The following is a 21,980-nucleotide window of genomic DNA, read 5'->3' on the forward strand; positions in this document are numbered from 1 at the left end:
CGGCAGCGCAGCTGAGCCCGGGCATACCACTCAAGGGGTTAAAGCAGGCTGTTATTTCTGTTCTTTTGAAACAGAAGAAGCCTTTATAATTTGGGTACTTGTTTAGTTTCACGGCGGCAGCGCCTTGCGGGGGTCGCTTCACTCGCCCACGCTACAGGCTTGGTGGCTTGCTACGCTCGCCACACTGTCTAAAATCAACTCCATGCCAACGTGGATAGTGGGGGTATGAACTATTCATGTTGGCATGGAGATTATGGGTTCAATTAAATCTTCAGGGCCTCTTTTTCTCCCTCCTCCTATTATATTAACAAAACTTCTATTGGGTAACAACAGAGCTTCCATTAGATTCTGGTATACCGCACTTCAGGAGACTCAGGTAAAACTAAAGCTCAACTACAGTGGGAAGCTGATTTAAAATGCACGCTTACAAAGCAACAATGAGAGTCAATTTATCTTAATTCTCACTCTATGTCCAAATGTAATAATCACAAAGAGATGCACTTTAAACTTCTCCGCAGATTATACTTTACTACAGTTAAACTACATAGAATTTGGCCTACTCAGTCAAAGTTTTGTTGGAGAAACTGTACTGAGATTAGAGATATTTTCTGTATATTCTGGTCGTGCACCCGGCTCCGTCCTTTCTGTAAGGAAGTGTTTTTATGTGTTTCTAAGATTCTTAAAATTACTCCGATGTCTCCGATGATAGCTATTTTCCACATTTTCCCTAAAGATCTTTCCCAGCCTGATTGTTATGTATTGGGACACATTTTAATAGCTGCGAGAGCCACAAAAGCTCAAAATTGGAAAAATCCCACACCTCCAATGTTGGTTCAAATTATTTGTAAAACACATCAAGCTTTTTTGATGGAGACCCACGGCCTACCGTACACATTCAATGCAAAATCTCCACTAGATAAGTGGTATAGTTGGCATGATTATTCTAATACTAGGCAGGGTGGCAACATTTTACTTACATCAGATGGCGGATTGACTACTTTTATTGAGAAGCTAGTAATACCTACTAGTGAAAACAAGCTTATTATGTTTTAGTGTAAATTGTTCTAATATTTGAGATGACTGTTGGGTCTTTATCTCTTTGTACAATATTGATTGGTAACAGCTGACCCCATGTTCCCCTTCACTCCCCCTTCCGTGAAAACGGAATTAAACTTTAATAAAAATATTGATGAAAAAAATAAAATAAAACCAAAATAAAATGGGTAATTAAACATGAGAACATTATGAGCGTACATTATGTGGACAGGTTCATTAAACATATATAAGCCCACGGGATGCGGTCATTTGGTCTACTGCATTATGGTCGACAGTCATTAGGTCGAATCCATTAGGTCGACATGCTAAAAGGTCGACATGACTCTAGGTCGACATGGGAAAAGGTCGACATGATTCTAGTTCGAAAGGTCATTAGTTCGACAGGTCGTTAGTTCGACATTGTCTATGTCGACATTCACAAGGTCGACATGGAGTTTTTCACTGTTTTTTGAGCCAACATGTGCCGACAGGCGGTATTTCATGCCCTACCATCCACTAGGGCGTGGTGGGAGAATAAAATAGTGTGCCGAGCGTAGCGAGGCACCGTGCCCGACGCATAGCGAGCGCAGCGAGCGATGCGAGGGGATGCAGTGCACTTTAAACTGTGTCCATGTCGACTGTGTTGACATTCAGGTAAAAAAACAGTGAAAAACCCCATGTCGACCTTGTGAATGTCGACATAGACAATGTCGAACTAATGACCTTGTCGAACTAATGACCTGTCGAACTAATGACCTTTCGACCTAGAATCATGTCGACCTTTTCCCATGTCGACCTAGAGTCATGTCGACCTTTTAGCATGTCGACCTAATGGATTCGACTTAATGACTTTCGACCATAATGCAATAGACCAAATGATCCCAACCCAAGCCCACTGTATTATGGAGTAACTAACTAATGTTGCTGGAAAGAGAACAGAAGGCAACAAGCAGGTCAGGGAACTTGTAGTTGAAAGGGTAAACCCCAGCAATACTTCATTTGGTGTTTTCGGAACTCATCAGTGAGAGGGTTTAAGGATCTTCCGTTGTTGAAGAGTATGCCAGGATAAATCTTGATATATGTGGATGACTGTACCATTAAAATCTACTCCATCCAATCTTGGCATGCCTCTAGAGATGTTGTGCGGTCCAACAACTGGCAGAAATCTAGTCTAAGGGAGGCCAATTCTCACCGAATGGTTTCTTGGAGAACTTGTTTATTGGGAAGAGCTCTCGTGAAAGAAAGAATGTCTTGCATTTCAGTTCCTGTTCTGGGGGGCGAATGAATGTGACTTGTAGGTGATGGATGTGTTGGGGAAACAGAGGGGGAGGAAGAATAACTCAATACTGATAAGTCTTCAGAATGCCTGGCAGGGGTTGGTTGCAGAAATGGCCTCATGTCCATCTGGGACATAGGGGGTTATTCAGGTTGATTCGCAAGGCTGCGAATTCGCAGCCTTGCGAGTCCACCAAACCCCGCCCGGCAAACGACCGCCCCCCCCCCCCCCCCCCGCTGCCCCCTCAAAGTGCGGCTTCGCCCGAAAAGCTGCAAATGGATGTTTTGCATAAACATCAACATGGATTGGCAGCCTAGAGCAGTGTCAGACATAGCGTACATCCAAGGTTCCCCACTCTGCGCACATATTGCCCCAGCCTGGGCCTAAAATATGCACCATCACTAGATTTTAGGTAAAATATGCAATAACCAGTGAAAATGGGCAAAATATGCAAATGCATATGCATATAATCCTGTCTCTACTCATTACCATGAGAACGCCCAGCTTTCTTACCATATGGTAATGGAGCAGCCCGGCACCCTCGCCCATCTCCGCCCCCCCCCCCCCCCCCCATGCCGGCATGGGTGCGTGCACCCGGCAAACCGAAAGGTCGCTGTGGGTGCACGCACCATACGCCTGCACATGCGCAGATGCCCGCCTGTGCATGCGCAGACGTGCAACATCGGTACTGCATGCGAATGCACGCAGTACCGAAATGATCTGAATGAGGCCCATAGTTTCATACGGGAGAGAAATAGCACCATTTTAAGATCTTTTCTTCTTAATGTTGTTAAATATAGGTGACGTACACCAATGTTTACTACATCAGTATGTGTTCATGTTGCATAATCACATAGTGTGAGTGTCAGTTGAAGGGGTCAGGTGAGATGTTGAAGAGGTCAGGTGAGATGTCTGTAAATCTGGAGCTCTGGATATGTATAGGAATTAGTGGTGTGGGAGCTAACCACCAACCATGAAAAGTACAGTAAATATGTCATAAACAAGGGATAATAGGGCTTCTCACTAACAGCTGAGACCACAGCCAGCGACCTGCAAAGTACTACACATGAACCTGAAGTGACCTGTCCAGTCAATATCTCGAACTGGGTGTCTGCTGATAGGCAAGTTATATCCTCCGAACTGCTGGTATTAGGAGAGATTCGGTAGTCCCTAGTCAATAGTGGGGTGTCTCCAGCTGTGTCTTTACAGTGTACATCCTGTGTATATCCCACTTTCAAACAGTTCGTTTGCAGACCAGTAAGTTGGAGGGAGTGAGTAAGAACTTACAGTATGTGCAGAGTTAAAGGTCTAACTAAATATATAATGCGTGTGCAGACTCCACATCTATCTCTATATCAGCGCTGGGCATAGACTTGTATTCTGGGCAATGATAGATGCGTAGGGACCAGGCTGCACTTCAGCAAGGCACAGCAGGTTTTCTCCCAGGAAGTTTATTTGTATAAACGTCTGGGTCCTTAGGAGAAGAGAGAGTTATAAGGTCACATATAGGGATCAGGAAACCACCCGGTAGGCCAGGGAGGGTCGGGACCCCCACAAAGGCATGAGTAGAGGCTTAGGCCCCCTGCTGGGAAGATGACCACCGCAGCATTGCAGGTAAATGACGCCTGAGCTGTCTCTCACCTCTCATTGGGGTTTATTCTAGTTCATTCTTTCTGACAAAATCCTTCTTAGATGGACAAAACCATGTGCACTGCAGGGGGGCAGATGTAACATGTGCAGAGAGAATTAGATTTGGGTGAGTTATTTTGTTTCTGTGCAGGGAAAATACTGACTGCATGATTTTACACTTCAATATAGATCTCACTTTGAAGAAAAACCCCACCCAAATCTAATTCTCTCTGCACAAGTTACATCTGCCCCACCCGCAGTGCACATGGTTTTGTCCATCTAAGAAGGATTTTGTCAGAAAGAATGGACTAGAATAACCCCCATTGTATTGCTGGTCTGTTGTTGGGGAGTGAGGGCCGTCCTGCACATGATAATTGTTGTCTCCGGAGCGCAGCACCTCAGTCCTCCAGGCATTACAGGCCCTGGTCTCCCGTGCATGATAGACCGTAACACACAGAGACAGATCCCACTGTCTCCCTGCTCTGCAACCACACTCACAGCTCTCAGGGATGGGGTGGCGGGCACCTGAAAGTGGGTTTGGCAGATACAATAATAAAGCTGTTGGGTAGATGTAAAATTGGATAACTCCTAATAAAATGTGAAGTGTCAGAGGAGCTCAAACGACGCACGTCTGGTCTCCTATGTAGTATATATATATTTGTGCTGGAGGGGGAGGGCCAGGCCATTCCCCTCCAGCACAAACATTTATAAATACAGTATGCCCCATTGGGTAACACATAAGATAATAGTGTTATTTGATTTACAACTTGATTATGGTCAAAAAAAGTTACCAAGAGGATTACATTACGATGTACAAATAGGTGACAGTGGGCTTTGTCTGAGTCAGCTGCAGTCATGTCTTATGCTACTGTAATTCCATTGCCAATTTTCTAAAATACTGAGATGCACACTTTTAGTGTCTGTGTAAAGCGATCTGAGTGCCAACATTGGACGCATCATAGAAACTTGCGCTAGCTCTACTGCAGGGGCAGTTTCTGCTTTTGAACATGGGATGGCATCCTGTGTGAGAGAATGTGTGAATGAAAATGGGTGTCTTTGGACACTGCTTCTGTCAGCGACATGCCTTCACCTGCTTAGCCACCCCTTTGTTAACACAGGAACACCCACTATTCATGCTACCTGCGACCATATTCATTCTGCATCTCAGTGCTGCAACAACCAGGATGCATGCACCGTGCAAACCAGATGTATGTGCTTAAAACATTGGCCAACTATGTGAATATTGGCATTGCGTGGAACTGAGGGGGGTTTAAAGTGTTGGCGCTTAGGCTGTTGTCACCACTGTTGCCCAACTGCTGTACCATGAGAACAGGTCCTACCCCCAGATCTCAGAAAAATGGCTCAGATGTTCCAAAAATTATACTGGCAAGAGTAAAACAAAATTAGTGGGTATACACCCTATGTACCAAAGGGTTGGGGTACACTAAGGATGACTGTGAACTTCATCAGTTGAGTGAATGGTTATCATTGGTGAGAAGCCTCAGTCACCCAGTTTTCACCTATACAGCTGAGATGTAATTTAGGGGACCTGGCACAGCCGTGCAAGGTGCATAGTACTCACACTATGACTCTTTACCAGGAAGATCTAACTGCTTATGTTGGGAAGACCCAACCTACCTACCCTAACAGCGGGCAATACCAAATACAGTGGGCTACTTAACCGGATTTGGCCAAACAATACCTGTACTTCTTCAACACATAGGTAAACAGGAAAGTCAATCCAGTAACATAGGCCCTTATTCTGATCGGTGCGGATTTTTCCGCATGCGGTCGTACCGCCGATGGTTTTCGACTGCGCATGTGCAGAGGTCACTCTGCGCATGTGCAAGCGGTTTCGCCGTACGTATTCTTTAGACGCCGCACAGGGGGCGGAGAGGGGCGTGAGGGGCTACTTAGCCTCATTACCCTATGCATACGCCCCGCGTTTCATGGGCGTTCCCATGCAAACGCAGGGCGTATGCATGGTAATGAAGCCGTGACGCATGTGTAGGGGGCGGGCATCTGACATCGCCGGATGTCAGCTGCCCGCCCCCATACATGATTTCATACGGACAAGTGTCCGTGTGGTCTAGGGTGGCGGGAGCTGGTGGAGCGTGCGGCCCTGCATTCGATGTTCGGCGACCATCGAATGCAGGGGCTGCTCCCAAGATGGAGGAGGCGTTTCCCCGTCCACTTTCATGCGGACCGCCACATATCCGCGTACGGACGGAGGTGGCGATCCGTATGGAAGGCGGGGATTCGCCTGCACGGTCCTGGCCGCATATTTATGATCTGGCCGCACCGATCAGAATAAGGGCCATAGTGACAAAGTACATAATAACAGTATGAGTATATTATTAGTCGCCTACCCACTACCAGTTGAGGCCGGCTGTCTCTGTTCATGAACAGCCATTGACAAATGAAATTGTGAGAACGTGTGGAGCTGCACCGCTCATCCATGCACAACCCAGTTAAAGCTGCTATTCCAATAGAGGTTGGCAGCCGCACAACTCACTTACCACTCTACTTGGAATAGGCCTCTCCTTAAAAGGGCCTGATCTATTGCACAGCCCTAGGCCCACCTCACATCCACAGACACGCGGTCTGATTTGCACCACAGGCCTAGTGCCTGCCTAATACCTCTCCAGTCTTTGCTTGGGCCTAGAGCATAAGTCACCTTATAATAAAGGAAAACAAGAAAAGAAATGCTCGGATTCTAGGTAAGGATTATAGCCAGTTTTAGCAGATTAAAAATAACATTTATAGAGTACAGTACAATAATAAACATGGATTAGCAATAAATCATATACAATTTCATAATCAATACAATAGGTACCGACCGATAACATACATAGAAACTAGATTTAAAAAAAATATACTGATAAAAGTCTCCTTTTATTTAGGAGAAAAAAAGTGTTTAGTAGAAATAAAAAACAGCTTAATGAATCCACTGGTGCCAACTTTATAATATTAATAAGATATCAGCCATTTGTTAGTAATGTTAATATCCAGGCAATCCAATAATAATGCAGCACAAAGGTCTGGAACAATTCAGCAATCACTGCCAATCCTTGATCTCACCTCTATTCTCTGCTCCCTCTCTGCAGAAGGACTGAGCGCTCCTGTCTATCATAAGAAGCTGGGAGGGGGGAAATTATGACAGGATGAGCCCTGTTTGGCTCGCTGCGGTCGCTCCTCATTGGCGTGCCATTCAGAATACTGTAGCCGTATTGGAGGATCTTGAGTCCTTTTAATAGAAAAATGAAATGAAGGGGGAAATTTACCAATATGAAAAACCTAGTTTTTCGTATTGGTATTTTCCCTACGGTTGCATACGACTGTTTAAGTCATATGCAAACTCGTGTTCCGGAGGGGGATTTACAAAGCAGTCAGATACGACTGCTTTGTAACCCTCCGATGGTGTAGCCATCCGTATTAGCGGCCGTATATATGGCCGCTAATACGAATTATTTCTAGCAGTCTGCACGGATCAGTCAGATCCGTGCAGGCTGCAGAGTGTAAAAAAAAATAGAAAAAATAAATAAATAAATAAAAAAACGGCGTGGGGTCCCCCCCACAGCCGAAACCAGCACCAGGCTGAAGGAGCCGGGGCCAGTAATTAAAAATCAGGGAACCCGACAAATAGGGGTTCCCCGATTTTTAACAACCAGCCCCAGGCTCCAGGTCCGGGGCTGGTTCCCAAAATACGGGGGACAAAATGACTAGGGGTCCCCCGTATTTTAAGAACCAGCCCCAGACCAAACAAGCCAGCAGGGTAATGTCACAGCCGGGGGACACTTATAATATAAGGTCCCGCGGCCAAAACATTAACCCTACCGACCAGTCAGCCTGGCCAGGGGCCCTGGGGGAGTGGGGACCCCCCCAATGAAGGGGTCCCCCCCCTCCAGGACTTACCTGACCAGGCTGAAGCCTGGTGCTGTCCTCGATGCCCCTGGGCGGTGGGCATCGAGCTGATAAATGGTGTAAAAAAATAGATAAACTATTGTTTTTTACTGTGGCACTACAAGTGCCAGCAAGCCTCCCCAGCAAGCTGGGACTTGGAGAACCACAAGTCCCAGCCTGCTGGGCATTAAAGGGCCCGCTGGCACTTGTAGTTCCACAGTTAAAAAAATAGTGCACAAAACACACACTGACACACTTTTAAAATAAAACTTTAATACACCCATTACACACATACTAATACTTACCTATCTTCTTCCCGTAGGTAGCCCTGGTCCTGATGTCCTCCGGTCCTGTGTCGGCGTTCCTCTTCATGTCGACGTCCTTCTTGAAGTCGACGTCCCTGTCGGCGATGGCGTCCGGTGTCCGGGTCCGACGAAATCCATGGAGGAAGCTGTGGAAGGAAACCATACTCACCTGTCCCAGCGCGACGTAGTCCAGGTAAGGGTCTTTGCAAAAAAACAAACCGACACCCCGAATCCAGCCGGACAGAGAGCCGCACGGTGTTTACATCGTGCGGCTCCGCCTCCCGAATGCCGCTATTGGCCGCCTTGCGGCCTAGCGGCCAATCAGGAGCCAAAGCGGCCAATAGCGGCATTCGGGAGGCGGAGCCGCACGATGTAAACAAACACCGTGCGTCTCCGTGTCCGGCTGGTTTCGGGTTGTCGGTTTGTTTTTTTGCAAAGACCCTTACCTGGACTACGTCGCGCTGGGACAGGTGAGTATGGTTTCCTTCCACAGCTTCCTCCATGGATTTCGTCGGACCCGGACACCGGACGCCATCGCCGACAGGGACGTCGACTTCAAGAAGGACGTCGACATGAAGAGGAACGCCGACACAGGACCGGAGGACATCAGGACCAGGGCTACCTACGGGAAGAAGATAGGTAAGTATTAGTATGTGTGTAATGGGTGTATTAAAGTTTTATTTTAAAAGTGTGTCAGTGTGTGTTTTGTGCACTATTTTTTTAACTGTGGAACTACAAGTGCCAGCGGGCCCTTTAATGCCCAGCAGGCTGGGACTTGTGGTTCTCCAAGTCCCAGCTTGCTGGGGAGGCTTGCTGGCACTTGTAGTGCCACAGTAAAAAACAATAGTTTATCTATTTTTTACACCATTTATCAGCTCGATGCCCACCGCCCAGGGGCATCGAGGACAGCACCAGGCTTCAGCCTGGTCAGGTAAGTCCTGGAGGGGGGGGACCCCTTCATTGGGGGGGTCCCCACTCCCCCAGGGCCCCTGGCCAGGCTGACTGGTCGGTAGGGTTAATGTTTTGGCCGCGGGACCTTATATTATAAGTGTCCCCCGGCTGTGACATTACCCTGCTGGCTTGTTTGGTCTGGGGCTGGTTCTTAAAATACGGGGGACCCCTAGTCATTTTGTCCCCCGTATTTTGGGAACCAGCCCCGGACCTGGAGCCTGGGGCTGGTTGTTAAAAATCGGGGAACCCCTATTTGTCGGGTTCCCTGATTTTTAATTACCGGCCCCGGCTCCTTCAGCCTGGTGCTGGTTTCGGCTGTGGGGGGGACCCCACGACGTTTTTTTTTTTAATATTTAATTTTTTTTCTATTTTTTTACACTGCAGCCTGCACGGATCTGACTGATCCGTGCAGGCTAAAACGCAAATAGAACAGGAAAATGGTGTTCTATTTTCCTGTCGTATTTGCGTGGGTGTTTTACACCACTAAGCAGCCGTATTGTCAGTACGGCTGCTTAGTAAATCAGAAACCACCATTCTTTTGAATGGTGATTTCTGTCGTATCCTATCGATGGTGTAGGGCATTCGTATTTGTAACTACAAATACAAATGTTCCATCTTTAGGACTACGAATTGTTGTATTTTTGGGATTGTAAATCCCGAAAATACAAATTCGTAAAAAAAAGGTGTATTTCTCCCTACGAATACACCTTTTTTCTACGAATCCATTTTGGTAAATGTCCCCCGATATGTCCATCAAGCCTATTCTACTGAATAACATTGTTTTATTAGCAATGTTCCAAAAAAGGTACATACTTACTAATGTAAGTATCTTTGAAAAAATGTCAAATATACTGCAGCTTTCTTTAAAAGGAATAGAAAGTGAAACACATTAAGATGTATTTATTTTCTGTGTACAAATCAAGAGAATGTTGTTCATTCTACACATGATCTTCATCGGAGGATGAATATCTAATATACTGCATTGAGTGTACTGTGCCTCCAGCGCTCGGCCTGTGTACACTGCTACAACGTACAAAGACTGCATGAAAAGCCAGGTCTCAGAAGCTATTTTGGCAACACAATGTTCTCTCCAGGCCATAATATCTCGTTTTTATTGTAAAATCATTACAGCCACTCACTCAGGAATGTCTGATACGTAAGTCATTGTGAATTCTGACCCATGTGTATCTGGGCATCACAAGCTTTTTCAGCGTTTTGTAATTAATTGAGCTTTTGTACATTATTCCAGAGTGGATCATTAAACACAACCTCATAATAATTGTGGGTTTACAATTAATCGTACAACATTAACTTTTTGTACAACATTAACATTATCTGGCAGTAATAAAATAAGAAATGTATATATTATATGATGTGCTTTGTGTATCATTAATATATAATTGCACAGTTCCACTGCAGATATTCTAAGTATTATCGCAAAACTCTACTACGAACATATAGGAAAATAAAGAACAGCGCAAGGAATGAATATAAAATAATTTATAATGACAGAAAACTGTATTTAATAAAAGAATAAACCCCTATGTCAAAGTCAAAGCATCAAAAGAACATTTATATGCACATAATATAGTATTAATAACCTTTGCTAAGAGTGAAAACCCTGAAAGATTATTACAGAAATAATATGCAGGGGGATAGTGTGGGCGCTTCATATCAAGCTGGTAGGCCAAACTGCAGTTACCGTAAGTCAAATTGGTGTGTCTATCCCAAATACGTAAACAAGAAAAGGGTAACTGTGAATAACTGCACTAAAAATCAGGTAGTGCAACAATGAATTTCATTGAAACCTCAATTTAATAATAAAATTGTATTTGTAAAGTTAAAAGAAGTAATAAAATAATTGTGATGGTGACAAATTTATTGCAGTCCTTCATAACAAATTATATTCACCCATAAGTCCAATGGTTTATCAAAGGTAGCAATCTACAGTACAACTTCACACGGACATCAGCACCCTTTATTCTTGTGACCGGACCAGCCTCTAAAGATCCCCTCTGCAGCCAGAGACAGTACATCCAGCTCAGGAGGACCCTTTCACATCACTCACAGGCTTCCACTTGCAGGAGAATTGCACCCTTCACCAATCCTCCAGCTAAGGGACTCCTCACTATTCAGCTGTAACACTTCTGGGAGCACTACATAGTAAATCACCATAGGAATGGACACAAACAGCATAAAAGTCCATTGGACTTATTGGTGAATATAGCTTGACATAAAGGACTGCATTAAAGCTGCATTGAGCTTTGTGCTGAGCAACACTGAATCGCTCAGCACAGAGCGCTGCACCGGCAATGTGTGCTGAGAGATCTGTCACTGCCCCTGTTCTCAATAGAGAGAACACGGGCAATGACTAGATATTTCAAGCAAGCTTGAAATAGCTATCCTGGTGATAGTGACGCTATGGGGCATACACACACAGCAATGTGTGCTTCATTTCTAAGAGATCTAGTCAGATCGCTTAGAAACGGGGCTTAATACACCCCGTGTGTATGTCCCATAAGATAGTTAGTCCTCTTAATTAGCACCAAAGAAAAAAAAGACAGATTTATATTTGATGGATAATGAGATAATATAGTGGATAGCCTATAGGTGGCCAAACATCAGAAAGACCGGTCTTACAATCATGATTGTGTCCAATTTCCCTTCAACTCCTCGGCAGTCCTTGGTGGTTTTTGGACACACAATATACTCACAACCTGTCATACAATCCGTCGTACAATCCATCTGCTGCATGATTGTATGATTGAAGCTTCATTTAAAAAGGGGCTGGCCTACTAGGATCAAAAGTATAGGAGTACCAAAAATCCTGTTTTTATATTTATTTTTTTAATTTACAGGTTGCCAGCAACTACCAATCTGCTCACATCTGCTGTGTTATGCCATTATTAAATAGCCCGAATGCATCAATCCTCTGTTTTTAAGGCCCATACACACTTGACGAGTTTCAGCTGAAAATCGGTCAAAACAGCCGTTTTGAGCGATTTTCGGCTGAAAATCGCCCAGTGTGTATGCCCCAGAGATTGCCGACTAGCGAAGAAGCGCGCACCCGCTTCATCGCATCAATGATCCAAATGAATGCATACCGTACTTACTCTCCGCTAGGTGAAGAGACCTGTAGAGCTATATATATTAGCAGCCACTATATGGTCATATCAGCCCACATAGATATCTATGGGGGTGGCATTTGCAGTTGGAAATAGAGGGAACCCTGAACAAGGTTGTATTTTGTGGGAAGAGCCACAAATATGTCATATATGTATGCTTGTCTGTGATATCAGCGCTAACAATTCTAATTACACAAGCAAACATTCATTTTCAACACCAATTAACTAACCTCACCAATTAATATTTTTATTTTTTACTAGGCTCATTAACTATAGTGCAACCCTAGGCAAAACACGTTATTATAAAACCCCATCCTCTTCTTTTGCCATCATATTTCCACTAAGAAGCTTCATCACTGACTGGAACTTACAATCAGGACTGCCACCAGAAATTGTGGGGCTCTGGACAGACAAAATAAATAGGGCCCCATTTCCATTTTCTGAACCCCAGCTTGCCTGGTGTGACCTCTGTTGTCTGCAGCACTGTCCGCACTACTCAGCCTCTACATTGCTTCAAGGGAAATGTGAACTTTCATTTTGGCAAATTAGACTTAATAGGCTCCAGTCCTGGGCCCCCTTTCTGTCTGGACCCTAGACTGGAGTCCCCGATTACACCCCCCCCCCCCCCCGCCTCCCCTTCCCGATGGCCACCGTGATTACAGTATGTTGCAGTAGAAGGCTGCAGCCATACAAATCCATCACTCACTGCTTATAGGGGATCCTCCTGAAAAATGACAGCTACAGAGGTACAAAATATTTTGAATATTAAATACATCCAACGTCTAGTTGCCCCTTTAAGTAATTTGGCTTATCTATATGCACATTGTTCTATCCTATACCTGTTATCTGTTATGTAGCCCTATGGCTAAACTGGCTCATTTATACTTAATCACTGGGGCATGTTGACAGCTTCTTATGCAGCGTGAACTCAAATATGAAAATCACTTGAAGACTTTACTAACAACAAAGAAGTATTAAGTGGAAAATTATGATACTGCCTTAAGCAGGAGCATCTCCAATCACAACTATCTTGCAGGCTCACACATTTAATTGCTTAGACTCCCACTCCACAGAAAGCCATTCTGCAACTTTTGGAGGCAAATTGGTAATTTACATGTTTCAGCATAAAAGGTTTGCTGCCCAGGAGGGCAACAAGCAGCTGTCGCAGATCTAATAATATGCTGTCAAATATGAGTACGTACAGTGTTGGTTTTGTCCTAGGGGGGGAGGGGGGGTGATAAGAAGAGAACTGTGATATTGTTATTTAAAAAGTATAATAAACTATTGTTGTTCCTCTTGGCAACAAGATAAGTGAATCAGATTATGTTATATGTTGATTTAAGTATCCAGTGATATTCTGGTTTGCAATAAAGCATTTTACTACGGAATGTTTGTTTTCGTAAACATTAGAATTGAAGTTTTTGCATTTAGAAGACGTAATTATGTGAAGTAAAAAAGTTTTCTGCAGTTATATCTGTTATTTCTATTTTTATGATCCTTTCAAGTAATAGTGATATATGTGTGTGTGTGTGTGTGTGTGTGTGTGTGTGTGTGTGTGTGTGTGTGTGTGTGTGTGTGTGTGTGTGTGTGTGTGTGTGTGTAATATTTGTCAAGTGGGTATTCTTTGGATTGGAGGAAACATTTAATGAAGAGTAACCAAGTGACTGATTATAAATGAGAAATAGTTTATTATACAAATAACAATCATACAAAAGTAATACTTAACTCTTGTCTATGTGATCACGATATACGGATGCATCGTCTTCTTGTTTCAAATCCGAGGAGACCCATCATTAGTAATGAAATGCTAAGATAATAATAACAACACATCAGGCACCATTCTGATTGAAGTTCTATGGTCCTGGTTGAGTTTACTTCTTGGTCTCAGGCTTCCAGTATATACCCTAAACTGGTTGCTGGACTCCTGGTTGTTAACCTATAATCCTTTGTCTTGTTTCATCCTATTTTCTGTTTTCAACTGAAATTTGGACCTACTGTATGCTCTGTTTATTCACTGTTTGTTAAGCTACAGTATGTACACACGGCGTGATTTGGGCTATTGATTTGGACTATATAGTAAAAATCAGTAGCAAGCTGCTGCTAGGATGGAGTCAGAGCTGGTGGGCGGGCATATGGCTCATGTCCCTTGTTTCATCCTTTCCCTGCTCCACCAGCTCCTCCCGCCTCATGCTTCCAACTTCTTCAGGCTGCTGCTTCTGCAGCGAGTCTCCACCCTGCCCAGCAATAGTACTCCTTGCTTTCCTGGAACACTGCCCCAGATTCCCCTGCTTCTTGGCACTATCCTTCCCCTTCTTCTTCTTGGGCGGCATTGTAAAGTGATCCCCGGTGCCCTGGATGGCATCCTGTTACTAAACAACAGGGTGAGAGGCAGCTCCCGAAGCCCAGGAGACCCTGGAGTACAATAGAGGATCACTTTTGTTATGGGAGGTCATAGGAGAGGGGTCACTATGGTTTTCGGGTGATAAGAAGAGAACTGTAATATTGTTATTTAAAAAGTATAATAAACTATTGTTGTTCATCTTGGCAACAAGATAAGTGAATCAGATTATATTATATGTTGATTTAAGTATCCAAGGCAAACTAAATGAGTTGACAGCCGGAATGCTTTAGACTGGCGAGAACAATTACTTTGAATAGGCTAATCAATTCATAGTCAATAGACTTTTTTTTTTTAGGCAGAAAATAAGCTGTTTCCGCCAAAACAGACCTAATGACCAACACTGAATACCCCCCTTAGTCACTTTTCATTCGATATTTCAGCCCGATCCTTTGGAATTGGATGAAAAGTGGCCAAAACTTACTAGTGTGTGGCAACTTATATAGCAAGTATAAACCACAATAGTTCCATACTTCATGCAGATACATATTCCTTATTCAGATCTGATCGCAGTACAAATTTGTTCTCAAAATGGGAAAACCATGTGCACTGCAGGTGGGGCACATGTAACATGTGCAGAGGAAGTTAAATTTGGGTGGGGTGTGTTGAAACTGAAATCTAAATTGCAGTGTAAAAATAATACAGCCAGTATTTACCCTGCACAGAAACAAAATAACTCACACAAATCTAACTCTCTCTGCACATGTTACATCTGCCCCACCTGCAGTGCACATGGTTTTGCCCATTTTGAGAACAAATTTGTACTGCGATCAGATCTGAATAAGGGCCCTAGTACAAGACCGTTTTTACCTGCAGGCAAAGCTTTTAACTTGTACCCTTTGCATTGCAGCATGGTTTTTCCAGGTGCTAATTTCAGAGCAATGTGTTCCTGGCTAATATGTCAACCGATTGGTTGACATACTGTACAGTATTGAACATTTTGCCACTGCTCAAGCTTATTAGTAGCACTATACTTGTGACCTGATGATCTTTTTTATTTCCGTCAGAGTGAGGATTTATTAGCAAGTGATTGACATTGTGGAAGGTAATGGTGTCATCCTGTATGCAGTTATAATGGCTCCTGTGTCTTACTGCCAGTGGTTGTGCTGTGTGACCATAGGGTTAAACAGAAGGTCTATGTTTGACCGATGTGCACCAGATGGTTATGTTTTCCATCTTTAAGTTGCAGTTCAGAGACCCCGCTAGTGGGACCCTCAGTACAATCCTGGGCTACACATTTGCATGTTTCCAAGGTATACAAATTTGCTGCTGTGAAGGCATTTGGGTACATCAGGCCCACAGACAGAAATTTGAAGAAGTCAAGACTATTGTCTATAAAATAAACCCCACTTACACTTGCATTAGGAAATACGGGGCTGGACAGGGTCCCGACAGTCGGGATAATGACTGTCGGGATCCCGACTGTCAGACCCCTATACCCCACCCAGGAAATACTGTGCATAATGCAGCTCCCAATGGGTTAGCAGTCCATGCCCCAAATTAACAATGTTCTGTACTTTGTGCATGTCATGGATCTGTACTGTGCACGCCCTGGATCTGTACTGTGCACGCCCTGGATCTGTACTGTGCACGCCCTGGATCTGTACTTTGCATGCCCTGGATCTGTACTGTGCACGCCCTGGATCTGTACCGTGCACGCCCTGGATCTGTACCGTGCACGCCCTGGATCTGTACCGTGCATGCCCTGGATCTGTACTTTGCATGCCCTGGATCTGTAACGTGCATGCCCTGGATCTGTACTGTGCACGCCCTGGATCTGTACCGTGCATGCCCTGGATCTGTACTGTGCATGCCCTGGATCTGTACTTTGCATGCCCTGGATCTGTACGTGCATGCCCTGGATCTGTACCGTGCACGCCCTGGATCTGTACCGTGCACGCCCTGCCTCTTGGAAACGGGTAGGGGCTGCATGGCTCATGCAGCTTGCCAGTGGTGTCAAAGCTTTTACGATGCCCCATCCTGTGACGCATAACAGATCACTAATATAAGCAGATGGATTAACTCCGTCCTCATGCTGGCTTACAGTATCAGTGCTATTGCTGCTGCTTGTTATGTATCTGAATCAGTTGGGAGGTTATAGAGTTAATGCAAACTACTTTTTTTTTAAGTGGATATTTTATATTTAAAGATAGGTAATATTTCAGCACAATTATTACATATTTCAGTTAAAAGTTCAGCACACACCACAACTCAGCAATGTATTGTTGATTAATATAACTGACAAGCTAGAATGAGGAATACGGATAAGATCAGCAAAAGCAGAGTAGTGTAAATTTGTACTTATATGACACACGGGAGTCTAGGCTGTTAGAAGGAAAATAATTGCTTAACAAGCCCTTTTTACCAACTTCTCCTTTATAAGCACTTATACTGTTGGCTGATTTACCAAAGTGGAGAAAACCTCTATTGCCTATACCACCTGGTATTTCCGCCAGTGCAGTTGTGTTTTTTTTTCTAATGGTAACATTTCACCATCCAAAGTGTAATCAACCCTTTCATTAAAGAGTCTTTTCTGTTTTTCTCCTAAAATATTGATAATTTCCACTATTGTATTATTTTTATTACATTATGTTTAGTTGTGTAGAGCATTTATCATAGATTCTGTCCTTTGAAGTCTCCTCTCCAGAGAAGGAGGGGAAACTGTAAGACACTAGGCCCGATCTGCAAATTGCATAATTTCCTGTCATTTAGCCCCACCCCAATCCATACAGTGCTGCAATTACATTTCATTAGAAAGTGGGTGGGAAGTAGGAAATCCAGCCACTCTTCTGTAGAAGCGGGGGTCTGGCCAAGATCGTGAGTCTCCTGCAACTTGCGGGACAGTAGGCAAGTATGAATTTATTACACTGATTTGCTACTGCAGATAAATGCAGTTCTACACTGATGCTCATAGTGCAGAGCCGGATTACCCACAAGTCAGTATTGTTAGACTCTTAGGGACTGGTGGATCATAGGGGGTCTATTTGCAATCACACTGGCATGTATTTTAATATTGTTTTATTTTTATTATTTTTCCAGTCATATCATATACTGTAAAACTTCCCACCAGGTCTGTAAGCCGTTGTGTGGCCACTGTACGCATTCATAGCATTCCTTCAAATCTCATACTTCGGATAGGGATGGCCATCAACCATCGATGATTCAAAATCATCAATGCTTTATGGCTTATGTCGAATACTTTGCCATCGATGGGGGAGAACCAGATGCTTTCCCTCCTTCGATGGCACTGCAAAACCAATGCTTTGTTTTTTCTTTTCAAGGTGCGGGGACACGGAGCATAGCTCCGCCCCAGACAATCCTGAAGCATGTTCCCACATTCTGATTGGCCCATGGGACAGCCAGTCAAAGAAAATGGATGACCATTGATAGGTAAAACTATCGATGGTCATCCATCATATAGTTTGTCTCTATCGACGGCTGGTTGCAGTATCACCATCAATGGCAATCATCGATGGAGACAGCACCGATGCCATCCCTACTAAGTGGCTTTACATCTACTTATCCTGTTTTCCACCACCTACTACTTTAAATGGCCAGCTGATAGGTCAGAAACCAGGTCCCTCCCCCTGTGTGATCCTTCTTCTGGAAAAAAAGTGTTTGAATGTCCAGGTTGGGTACAGGCAGGGGGAGGGGCAGTGCTTACATACAATCAGACACTGCTCACACTACATCATACGCACTCTGAACACTGCACTATGCTATAAATTAACACTACAAACACTATACCAGAGGTTCCCAAACGCGGTCCTCAAGGCACCCCAACGGTCCAGGTATTCAGTATATCCATGCTTGGCCACAGGTGACTTAATTAGTAACTCAGTCAGTCTGATTTAATCATCTGTGCTGAGCCATGGATATACCTAAAACCTTGACCGTTGGGGTGCCTTCATGGCCACGTTTGGGAACCTCTGCACTATACTGTAAATGAACCTTAGTATACAGCACATTTTAACTTTAGACTGACTTTCTAAATGCAATGCAAGCATTTTTGGCAAATTCTAGATATAATCCTTTTAAAATCCTAAATTCTATGCAGCTTTGTGATACTGGCCCCTATAGAAATGGCACATTGTAGCCGAAATAAACTTACAAGCAGAGGATAGGTTCATCCAAGTGCAATTTCTTGTGCTCCGAATACTGCATAAACAAAAGTTATAAAAGTCAATGATCAATGCTTAGATTAGCGGCTTAATAATAAGAATTGCATAGCTTATGTTGGCGACTCATCTCATCAGTGCTATTAAAATATTCCAAGTTCAAAGTACACAATGACCGCCCTCTACTAATGCAGCAGTTTTGACATGGTTTCATTACAGGAATTATTCTTGGTGTTGCTAAGTCATTCCTACTGTGATTGAGTCACTGATCATCTCTGCGGATTGCATTAATTGTGATAACTTTTGGTTATAGATTAGACGTTCTAATGCCATAAAAAATACAACTTTTATTCAGTACAACATGGATCCTAATTTGAGTTGCTGGTTTTCTCATCTTGATACACTGCTTTAATAGGAATCCCTTAATGGGGATCAAAGAGTTAAAGATTTGATGTGGAAGCTCAGTGACCATAAAGCAAAATTTGGCTGGGATACAACATGCAGGATGCCGGCAGTCACTATACTGATGCCAGAATCCCGACTCTGGTCAGAAGACCGGCCTGGGAATCCCAGCTGTCATCCTCCCAAATGTACAGTCAGTATGTTGGCATGGTTAGGGTTCAGATGGTTTACATAGTGTAGGCGTGGGGGTTTCCGGTTATGGTGGGATGGAGAGGAGGCTTGTTTAGGGCTAGGCACTAAGGAGCTATGGTTAGGTTTAGACTGCAGGAAGGGATGGTTGGGGGGTAGAGGGGGGGGGGATTCTAGAATACTACCCCCCCCCCCTCCCCCCAATTGTAGGGATTCTGCAATACCATCCCGTTTCGCCAAGGAGTTTATAGCACTTACTTCTTCTTAAAACATCTGTAGCAGTTGCCTTTTACCAGGAAATCCAAAAACAAATGGATGCATTGCCATAACTAGGGCAGTGTGAGATGTGCCGTGGCACTGAGTGGTGCAGGGCAAGAGGTGCTGTTCAGTGACACTCGTCATATTCTATTTTAATCTTTCTCACTTGTAACTTCTCCGCTTTGATCCCTGACATCCCCTGGTTGCTCCTATTTCCTCCAGTCTCAAATGTCCTTTTTGGCCCAGAGCAATTGAAAGTGTACTTATTGCTCTGGGCTGGTCTATCATCAGAACTTGTGGGGCCTGGGAGTGACAAAATAGGCAGAGTCCTCCCTGGAGGGGTCAGAGCTGTGGATACTGTGGGCAGAGCAACAGCAGGGGTGGGACATAAATTGGTGTATAAACCAGTTTTAAAAAGTACTTGTCAAGTCATCTCCACCTCTCTCTCTCTCTATCTCTCTCTCTATCTCTATCTATCTCTCTCACACACACACACACTCTCACACACTCTCACACAGCCATTCTCCATCTACCCCCCCCCCCCCCACACACACACACACACATACAGTATAACTCACAGTCAAAGGCGCAACGGAACGAAGGTGCAACGGGGTTCCCAGCCAGCAGATTTTCTGGCACTTGGTGATGATGCCATCTCCAAGCGCCGGCACTGCCTGTGCGCAGGGTGATTGGTGCCGATTTGGGAATATCCAGGATCAGCACTGTAGTGTAAATGCAGTGAATCCCATAACTGACCCGTATTGGAACCGTGTTCCAAATACCGTGTCAGATCTAAAATGTTGGGGTAAAATCTGTATAAATGTTTAGCACTTAAACTATTGAAGAAACCTGGCAATACACAGTGGCCATTCTAAGCCTCTTCTAGGCTGGTGGTTTCTTGGGGCATGATTTCCCACCTTTTTATCCGGAGAGGAGCAGTTATCAGCCATTCGTGAAGGGGGATGAGACATAGCCAAACATCATGAATCCTTGTGCCCCCTGCCCTCCCCCCCTGTAGAGCCTCAGATTGCTGATACTTTACCGGCAGTGGGAGGGGAATGCAGGGGTCAAGAGGGTATGCAGCTATGTCTTGGGTTGAGAGTTCCGAACCTGCATAATCTGGTATATATCGTTCCCTTTTATTGTCTCTTTATATTTGAATCAGTGGATGTTTGAAAAACTAAAAATACAGCTGCTCTTGTGTCATCATTGCTTCACATGTTTTGCACTCGGGAGGAACCTGTACCAATGCATTTGCTGTTTGTGTTATGATATCCCGATGAATATGACAGCCTTGGTTAAATGATATGCTGCGTATTGTTAGAAACGGTTTGTGCAGTGGCGCGGGCAGATTGTATCATGACAGGATGTGTAGCTAATAAGAATCCAAATTTCTCTGGACATCCAGATATATGATGTAAAAGGAAATAATGTGACAGTCTCTACACAATTAAGCAGCATTAGCAAGATTGTAGTCACAGATGGTGGAGTGCTGCAGGAGAAATGCAACAAAGCCTGCTCCATAAGACAATGGGGGAAATATGGCCGATATACGCTACGAATGGATACAACCTGGATCAGCCCGAAAATACTAATTGTGAATAAGGCAAATTTACTAAGCTGCCGTATTGTCACGATTCGGATTTTCTGATGGCCTAATATATATATATATATATATATATATATATATATATATATATATATATATATATGTATAGTTAGGTAGTTTGTTGTAGTGATTGCTGGGCCCCCTGTGTTTGTATTTACTAGAGTGTGTGGTCACAGGCCTCTGCACCCCATCCTGGTAAGTGGGTGCTGTTTGCACCTCATTCTTAGGAATGACGAGTGTGTTGGTACTTCTGTATCTATCCATATATATATATATATATATATTGGCAGGGACAGCATATTTCCACATGAGGGTGATTGGCTAATTAGCAGCACCTGTGGCTTCCTGATATATGTGTGTCTAGGGCAGGAGGTCATTGCTCCCAATGCTAAAAAGCAGCTGGGTGATATTCCGGTAATGTAATATTACGTTAGGTGCTTTGGAGTGTAAGCTGACTTTGAAAACTGTGGAAAACCCTGCAATGCTGTAACCTTGCTTGCCTACATGTTAACCTGCTACTAAATAAAGACCCAGACTTCATCTATATCCAGCATATGTGATTCCTTATCACAATATATATATATATATATATATATATATATATATATAACACATACATGGAGAAGGGATTGAGTGACCACTGGTGTTATATACTGTGGTTTCTGTGACCCAAATATAGATCTCAGAATGGTATATTTTAACTGCTGTTTCTGTGATATTTTGGTGTTTTATAATTAATGTCCACTTTTTTATATGTTTATATCTAAAATAAAACTACTGTT

At 43.8% G+C, this 21,980-nt stretch overlaps 1 protein-coding gene across 5 annotated transcripts in view; it reads left to right on the top strand.

Moving 5' to 3' along the window:
* Positions 1 to 21,980, top strand: part of IQSEC1 (IQ motif and Sec7 domain ArfGEF 1) — a 781,720-nt gene that overhangs the window by 225,476 nt on the left and 534,264 nt on the right. The gene's annotated exons all lie outside the window — the stretch shown is intronic.

The sequence above is a fragment of the Crinia signifera genome, chromosome 8 (assembly GCF_055691185.1).
Source record: "Crinia signifera chromosome 8, ASM5569118v1, whole genome shotgun sequence".
Taxonomy (NCBI): domain Eukaryota; kingdom Metazoa; phylum Chordata; class Amphibia; order Anura; family Myobatrachidae; genus Crinia; species Crinia signifera.